The sequence below is a fragment of the Montipora capricornis genome, chromosome 4 (genome assembly GCF_036669925.1).
Source record: "Montipora capricornis isolate CH-2021 chromosome 4, ASM3666992v2, whole genome shotgun sequence".
In the NCBI taxonomy this organism is placed as follows: Eukaryota; Metazoa; Cnidaria; class Anthozoa; order Scleractinia; family Acroporidae; genus Montipora; species Montipora capricornis.
In genome coordinates, this window is record NC_090886.1 from 27747974 (window position 1) to 27756181 (window position 8208).

The 8208-nt window shown below is 42.2% G+C and overlaps 1 long non-coding RNA gene across 1 annotated transcript; it reads right to left on the reverse strand.

Moving 5' to 3' along the window:
- Window positions 1–5953: 5953 nt before the first annotated feature.
- Window positions 5954–7929, reverse strand: LOC138045865 (uncharacterized). The gene is made up of 2 exons (XR_011131680.1): window positions 7742–7929; window positions 5954–6609 (listed from the first exon to the last, which is right to left on the reverse strand). It is a non-coding gene; the product is annotated as an uncharacterized lncRNA (long non-coding RNA).
- Window positions 7930–8208: the final 279 nt, after the last annotated feature.

Genomic DNA, 8208 nt, shown 5'->3' on the forward strand with positions numbered 1-8208 from the left:
CTTCAGACGATCTCATAAAAAGTGTAGTTAACCAAACCGTAAATTGAACGCTAAAACTGACTTTACATCCTTTTTCCACTGCGGGAGTGCGGGACTGCGGGAGCGGTGGTTTTACCCCCATGTCATATACTTGCTTTTTCCACTGCGGGAGTGCGGGACTGCGGGAGCAGTAGTTTTATCCCCATTTCATATTCATCCTTTTTCCACTGCGGAACTGCGGGAGTGCGGGAGCAGTAGTTTTACCCCCATTCATATACTTGCTTTTTCCACTGCGGGAGTGCGGGACTGTGGGAGCAGCAGTTTTATCCCCACTTCATATTCATCCTTTTTCCACTGCGGGAGTGCGGGACTGCGGGAGCAGTAGTTTTATCCCCATTTCATATTCATCCTTTTTCCACTGCGGGAGTGCGGGAGCAGTAGTTTTATTCCCATTGCATATTCATCCTTTTTCCACTGCGGGAGTGCGGGAGTGCGGGAGCAGTAGTTTTATCCCCATTTCATATTCATCCTTTTCCCACTGTGGGAGTGCGGGACTGCGGGAGCCATAGATTACCAGCTCAAACTTTCATCGACTTCGGAACTGCAGGAGCAAGCGTTCAATGTCACGCAATCGTGGCCGGGTATTCTGAAGTTGCTCCATAAAAACTATCCACTTGTTCTCGCTTCGGTCTAAAGAGGCTCTATATGTAATTTTTTTTCCGCGATTCCGACCAAAATTCCCTGTTTTTGACCCTCCTGCATGGACGCCATTTCGGTCTCGCTCGAAGGCTATCTTCGGCAAATCAGAGAATAAAGTTATTTCAACCGATTTCGATAAAAACTAGCCAGTGATTGGCTAATCGCCATATCTCGTTACTGACCAGGTTTCGTGTCAATCGGAAACGCGTCCGATTTTTCCGAATGATTAATCGGCATGCTGGATGCTATTGTGACGTTTGCTATTGTGACGCGCAGATTTGGAAACTACCGACAACCTCTTTTCTCGATTTCTTGCGCTTGGAACATGCACATGCCAACCACGAACACACAGAACACCCAACCACTTAATTAGGAAGCGTCTCCTTCGTCGACGCAATAACAAGATGAGAAAAAAATTACCAAAGAAAGACAGAATCCAGTGTTTGGTTTCTGCTATGGATATTTGAGGTGCAAATTACTCACCCGTAATGATCATGTTTTGCAGCTCCAACTGTGTGGCCAGCCATCGGAGTCAGGTCATTCGCAAGGGAGAACAAGGGTACGTGGATGTTATTACCTCTGCGTCCTTAGTTTAAGTAACCCAATAGCACAAATTATTTCGTGTCATTTATTTTAAAGGTTTGAAAATACACTTGATGGACCTTAATGATTTTTCCCAAAATATTTTTTCCCGCAGTCTCAACTTTGACATTTTTGACTTTGGTGGAGCAAGCTCGCTTGTTGCCTCAGGAGCAAGTAGACAAACTAAGGCGACTTCACAACGTAACTCATGACAAACGTAGCCGCAAGTTAGCTTCGAAGAGATGCAATCCTTCACATGTAATGAATAATTCAAGCGCCGAAAAGTTCCTCAAAATAGACCCAGACGCTAAGGAAGGAAACTCCATTGATGAGCTTTGCATTCACGCTCGCGCTGATCAAGAGGTACCGATTATGAAGGACGTATGCGAACCTGATAAGAAGTTGGCTTCTGAAAAAGAAACTCTTGAACGTGCGCAATGGCCTTGGAATTTAGAAAGTATTACCAGTAACGTTTCCTTGGAGAGAGCGAAAGTTGACAGTAATGTCTTGAGGGCAAAAACTTCAAATGACACAGTGCAAATGTCCTGTTCCGACAACATCTGCTCGCGATTTGGCGAGAAAAATGCGATTGACTTAGCTCAGGAGCCTGACAGAAATACTGCTAGTTCAGGAGACACTAAAGGAGATTCTGCTCTGTCATTGCAATCTGATTATGATGATAAGCAAGTCTCAGATTCTCCACAGATACAGGTGGCCGATCATTTTGCCATCGACTTTCCTCTACTACCAGTGCCAAGATATGGAGAAAGAGGGTTGCGCTCATCTGTGCGCTGCACAGGTGAAAGCGATCTTATTGGTGAGGTGGACGTAAGTACAACGCCTTATCAAACCCTACGGTTTGGCAAAGCCATAGTTAGGCAAAGCCAAACAGTAAAACTGCAAGAAGGACGAGTAGAAAGCTATTATGTTGAATTTTGTTTTTTTTAGGCTTATCGAAATGCTCTGTTTATAGATAGATTCTCTTCCCTGTCTTATAGCATCCTTCCTTTCACGATACTGGCTTGACAGAACTCTTTTCTCTTTGCATGTCCATCAGAGCTTCAATGACTTCGACCGCAGTCCTTCCCGGAAAACAAGAGCATCACTTACAAAAGAATCTTCTTCAGGGTACCAAAAAGAAAAGCTTCAGAGCTTTCCTGACCACAGTTCGGTCATTAGGGACATCAATGAACTTCAAAACCTGGAGCATCTTGTAAGTGAGCCAGCGAGTCCTAGCCAGATGGCTTCTTTTGTTGAGTGCTTCACGCAAGTTAGACCCTTCGAGTGCTCTAAAAATGAGTTCGAAAATTGTTTGTTTGATGAACAAACCCTTCACAGCGTAAGACAAAACTCATTGGATACCAATGAGAAAAATACACCGTTTAATGCAGCAGCGGACTCAGATCATAATGATCTTCAAGTACCTAAAGAGAACGACGATACACTAGTTGGTAAACAAAGCGAAATATTTGAGCCGAAACAAGATAACATCGATAGTGCGTCAGACATTTCTGGTCAAGGAAAGAGCACTCCTTTGGAAGTCAAGGAGTCCGCATCCAATGATCCACTTGACAACATCGACGATGAGAAAGAGAACAGGATAGACCCGAGTCCAAGAAATGCTCATCTGGAGAACAAAAATGGTTCCAAGTCGTTTGGTAAGTTAAACATACTCTATCAAAACCGTGCCGGAAAAAACAAAGCAGAAATTTATCGAAGTCAAACTTAACGTAATTCCCTTGCATGAAAATGACGTACAATCCAGATTTTTTTCAAACTTGGCACAATTGATATTCATACACAGAATGTTTTAAAAAATGCAATAAAAAGATGGGGTCACCGTCCTTGTTTTCGCGCTGTATTCCCTTTATTCTAAGTGTTTTTTTTTACCGAATTACGCGAGAAACGTTTGAAGCTAGATCAACCGGAAAAATTGTTGTCATGTAGCGAAAGCTATTGAGTATTACCAAGAGTCATATTGGCTCTGGTATTACTGAAAACTTGAACTTATTTGTTTGTCCGGACTATAATCTTTAACTAAAGCGATTTCAAATTGCTCAATCTTGCAAAGAAATGTAAGCAAATTGGACCGCTACAGCTATCACCTTGTTTGGCTCCAGTGTCTGACTCCAAATGCAGTTTTACGTCATTTATATGGAAATACTACAACGTCTACTATCGAACTTTTTTTTCTCCTTAAAATATGTTATCCGTGGACCTATTACGAGTAGATAAAACCATTAAAAATGGGGGTTCACCGTGCTCGTTTCTTCGCAACACTATGATGATGCATGGCAAATGGCTAATTTCGGCTTCAAAATGATCATTTTCCGCGAAAGGATTGGGGCGAGTTCCAAAACAACACCTTCTTAACCGAGAAGAGTTATCATGATTGCTCTTAAAAGCTCTTGAACAGTAAAAACAGTCTTTATTGCCTCTCTTCAGATGGTCGGGGTGAAACGCCGCCATCTCCGAGTTGCAATGTCATACGCAGTATGAGATGCGCGGTGCAGAACAAGGGAATCACCTTAAACAAAAAAGTCTCGCAACAAATTCCCAGCCAATCAAGGCCAGGAGTGCACATTTTGCTTTATTGTCAAAACAAATAGAACGTTTTCACGAGACGCTGATTTTCCTAAAAACTTGAAACGGTAGCCATGTTTTTTACCCAAAGGTATCCACCAGGGCCCAATTGTTCAAAAGGTGGATAACGGTATCCACCCAATAAAGCACTATACACTGGATAGCCCAATTGGTTTCACTATAACGTATCCACTGGATGGTGATTAATCCAGCGGATAGCGCTATCCAGCGGATAACCAAATTGGTTTTGCTCGTGTTTATCCGCTGGACAGTGATTTATCCGGTGGATAGCGTTATCCATCTTTTGAACAACCGAGGCCAGGAAATCACTTCTATCTTCATGTTGACCAGTGATCACGCGAGTTAAAATAGTACATAGGTTGTCAGGATTGTCATGACTTTTCACCATAATCAATCGTGAATACCCTTACATCCAACATCTAGCCAATAGAGAAGCAAAACGAGCTCCTGGCATTTTCCTGCGTCTAACTCATGTCGTGTACATTTTGGCTCATTTTTCTTGGTCAATTCGTGTCGCGACTTGTCCTTCAAGTTTAAAGTACCCGTCTAATTCCTCACCAGTGCTCTACTTTATTTATTATTGTACTGTTATATTTGCTCTTCAGTCTTCATCAATAATTTGCGAGCACTGTTACCGACAATTTAATTGTTCTCTATAGGGTGCAGTGTGGACAACAGAAGTAGTCCTAGTTCTTGCGATAGCAGAAGCAATTTTCGAGCCCAGATTGAAGAAGACTTGCTTGATTTGGATGGCCCAGAGCTGTTGCAGTTTGCTATGATGTTTGTGGAAGGTGCTCTGAAAAAGTCTCGGGTATGTTCGTCATCAAGATCAGCATCACCAAAGAAAACTCTCAAAAATAACACGACTGGATGTTCTAATCTCGGTTTTCCAGTAAGGCTTAGGCGTATCTTTTCACTGAATCGCTATACATTCTCGACATGATACCAGCAAGAAAACCGCGATACCTCTAATTTGCGTTCTTTATTTACACAGACTAGCATTGGCCGTGTTGACCAGCCTCAAAGCCAAAAGGGAAAAGTTCGGGCTTTGCACGCGTTCCCACGGAAAGATAAACTTATCTACGGCGGTCAGCACGCTGCATTGCTTCACACAGAAAAAGGAAACTCTTCAAAGCGCTCAGGTATGACGTGAAGGAGAACGTGAATTTACGTATGGCAAGCTGTTTGAACAAGTCCACCTAGCATAGGACAGCAGTTTTCAACAGTCATTTTACTCATTTCTAGAAGTTGCTTTCGGCAACTCTTCATCTCTACTAGTTTGTTTCTGTTTGATTTCGAGAATGAACACCCTTTACCGGATTGACCAAAACTAACGGGGGTTTCCAAGCATTGAGCCCAGTAATCTTCTGTTTAAAAGATTTAGGCATTGCATAAAGAGGTCAGGTAAAGCAATTGAGAGACTGCAAATCTTGTTAAGAAGATTTCAAATACACAAAATACTGGGTTTAAAAAGGATATCTTAAAAGAATGACGTATTTGCCTGCTTACTCCAACCCTCACCCTAACCGTTCAGGGGAGTACACATTTTAATTTGTACCAAGAACCATCCAATAATCGCTAATTACCGTTAGACCAGTTTCAGTTGCTCACTGTTGACTGTGACGTTACATGTATTTTTCAGAGACCGAAAGCAATCAGGTCTGCGGTGAGGATGGCACTAAAGCTGATCACAACAACGATGGTCCATACCCTGTGAGACCTTTGTCAAACACCTCATGTAACAGACCATTGAGACTTGGACTATCTAGAAAACACAGTGGCAAACCGTTACATGCTTATTTCAAGACGCGGTCTGACACTTCTAAACCGAACTGACGCCGTCAGCTAAGTGGAGGGTAATGTTAAGCCACAGCTTGAACAAACCAACACATTGCCTGTTGTAGGCGAAATTAATAAGGAAGCCGTTATTTAATTGCTATGCTTGAATTGACGATCAGCAGATATGATGGAAAGGCGAAATATTATAAATTGAAATCGAACGGTATTCTCCTACCTTGAGCAAATGGGAGTTGTGCGGACTCTTTTAATACTTTGCTTTGATTAAAGAAACGTCCACCAACAACAGTCGTTTCCTAGCAAACGTTACTTTATACTTTATTAATCATAAAAAGGAATACAGTATAGCCACCCTAGCAGACGCTGTTAGGGCTTCGTCACGCATTCCTCCCCCAACAACGTCTGCTGAAACAAAAAAACCACTTCTGTTTAACGGCTGTTTACCCACTATAAAAAGAAACCAATCAGCATTGACTAATTGTGGTCTGCATAGCCAATCCCATGCTGCAAAAGAATGCCATACAAAACACGAGTTTACCCAAAACTGGAAGACGGCTTCTCACGAACGGGAGTGGTTTTTAGTTTCAGCAGACGTTCGTAAGGAAGGAAGGGGGGGACGACACGTGACGAAGCCCCAAGTAGATCTGCGTGGGACGCTAGATACAGTATGATTTGCTACCAAAAAAAACAGGATTTCATTATTCAATCTTCTAGTCGTGCAAACTGGCTGGAGCTTCTCACGTCGTGGTATGATCATGTCCATCCGCTATGTTGACATATGTAGCATCAGTGGCCACCCGCAGTTATTATCCTTTTGTGACATGAGTACATAACCAATGTTGCCCCAATGAGTAGACCAGGAGTTCTTGATAAGCCAGTAGGCCTGGCCATTCATTGTCCCGTAACCGACTGCAAGGACTGCGTGATCTAAGTCTTCCGGTTTGCTTCCTAGAAAGGAAGATGTGACGTGAGCCTTGACTGCTTACTGTGTACGCTAGTCTTGTAATGGGCCATTTCCGAGTTGCTGTTTGTCTCGGTTTCGAAGTGAGTCTTGGTGCTCAACTATTGTAAGGTAAATGAGTTTGATTTGCATAAGAATACGCAACTCATTTCCATTTGAATGGTTGTGCACCAGGGCCCGGTTGTTCGAAAGCCGATTAACTTAATCCAGGATTAGCGTAAATTTTTGTTTCATGTTTTCAACTTTTTGGTGAAAGTTTCTTTTGCTGATTTTTGTTTTTCAAGATTGGCTTCTTCTAATATAAAGTTTTGCCGAATATCAGCATTGAACAGCATTTGGGAGTAGAGAAATAAACTCCTTGGTTATTTTTTAATCTGGGATTACCGTTAATCGGCTTTTGAACAACTGGGCGCAGGACTCGCTTTGAAACTGAGGCATGCAGCAACTCGGAAATTGGCTATTCAATACAACTCTCACCAAGCATAATCACACGAAAGGGTTCCAAGAAACCCCAAAGTGCTTAAGGCTGGTGCAATACAAGGTCATCTGGCAATGAGATCGTAAAAAAAAACATACAATATCAAAACTTTCATATACGTTTTCCGATTGGAAGAGAACGTGTCACGTGTCAAAACTCAATAACTCCCAAGGGAAACAACGACTTGAACTTTCGACTCGCACGTGATCAGGTCGTGCACCTTTGAACAGCAGCAAATTCCGTGTAAAAATCCGTGTATTGTTCTATTTTGAGTCGGGAGGTATAACAAAACACTTAATGACTGCATATTAACTATGATGACTGGCCCCCCGGGAAAGAGTGCGTTATGTTTTCCTTCGACCCTCATGTTCCCCGAGGAGAAACAGAACTCACTGTTTCCCTTGAGGTCAGTTATTAAGTGCTTATTGTTTCACATCTCAACCCTTGTTTAATCAATGGTAGTTTAGGTAAAAAGCACTAGTCAAAAAACTTTGTCCAAAGTGGATGATTTTACAATAGATGATGCCCATACCGTCGTGTGACAATCAAAACTATTCAATTTCAGTTAAACACACGATGGGCTTTTGGCGATTGGGGGGAGCAGGGGGCGTGAACTTGAAAAATTAGTACTAACTACATACCACACAGTGGTTCGTAGTACACTCCAAACGAATAGAAAGAAAAGGATCTGTGGGAAGCATCAATGCCCACCGACACTGGGCCGTTTTGAAATATGGCGATCTTTAGTGCATTGAGGTCGCCAGATGTCACGTTCACATAACTTGAAATCTTTGCGCCAACCTTGAAGTCAAAATGGCAATATCCATTCTATATGAAGGAATACAAAAGCGTGAGATGCAGACTTTGGAGCCTATCAACTCAGACAATCTTACCAAACAAGGATGATTAGGGCGCCGCCTATTCCATTTTTTTCTGTTTCAGAATCATTAATTTTCGGGAAACTTCATTTCGCAAAAACATTGTTCAAGCTCCAAGGTTGTCTGTTTCTTAAAATAACGGCATGTTCGGAAATCTTTAGTTTCCTTAGGGTTGTATTTCAGTGATGCAGTAGGGTATGATCTCTATGATAAAAAGTCTGGGATGTTTA